The sequence below is a fragment of the Carex rostrata genome, chromosome 5, assembly GCF_964058835.1.
Source record: "Carex rostrata chromosome 5, lpCarRost1.2, whole genome shotgun sequence".
Classification (NCBI taxonomy): Eukaryota; Viridiplantae; Streptophyta; class Magnoliopsida; order Poales; family Cyperaceae; genus Carex; species Carex rostrata.
In genome coordinates, this window is record NC_135922.1 from 320,001 (window position 1) to 320,593 (window position 593).

Below are 593 nucleotides of genomic sequence, written 5' to 3' on the forward strand. Positions count from 1 at the left end.
CCCGCGTGGTCCGTGTTTTTCGGTAACATATTCGTGTTCCTTGCCCCCGACGGGCCGTGTTTTTCGGTAACAAAATCGTGTCTTTTGTCCCCGCTGCACCGTGTTTTTTGCCCCGCTCAACCGTGTTTTTTGCCCCCGCTCAACCGTGCTTACTGCCCCCGCTCAACCGTGTTTTTTCGGTAACATAATCGTGTTTTCGGGTAACATAATCTTGTTTTTCGGGCCATTTTACACCGACGGAGGCACCCACAGGGGCCATGTACACCCCGCTTGGCATGTACATGAGGGGCTGCCTCTTCCAAAAATCCTTCCCCCCTATAGGGGAATATGCATTTTGGGTCTCCAGCCACGCCCAGGGTTACCACCCCCTGGAAATCCCCCAGGTTTACCCCCCATTTTATGTGGATGCATAGATTCAGACCGCCCTGCTCCCGCGCTTTTGGCCATTTTTGCCCAACGTTAGCCGCTTCGGCGTGCCGCTGGACTGTTTTCGGGCCTTTTTCACCGACGCTTGGCCGTATCCGCTTAGTTTTCCCCAACGCTTGGCCGCATCCGCTTAGTTTTCCCCCGCTGGACTGTTTTCGGGTCACTTT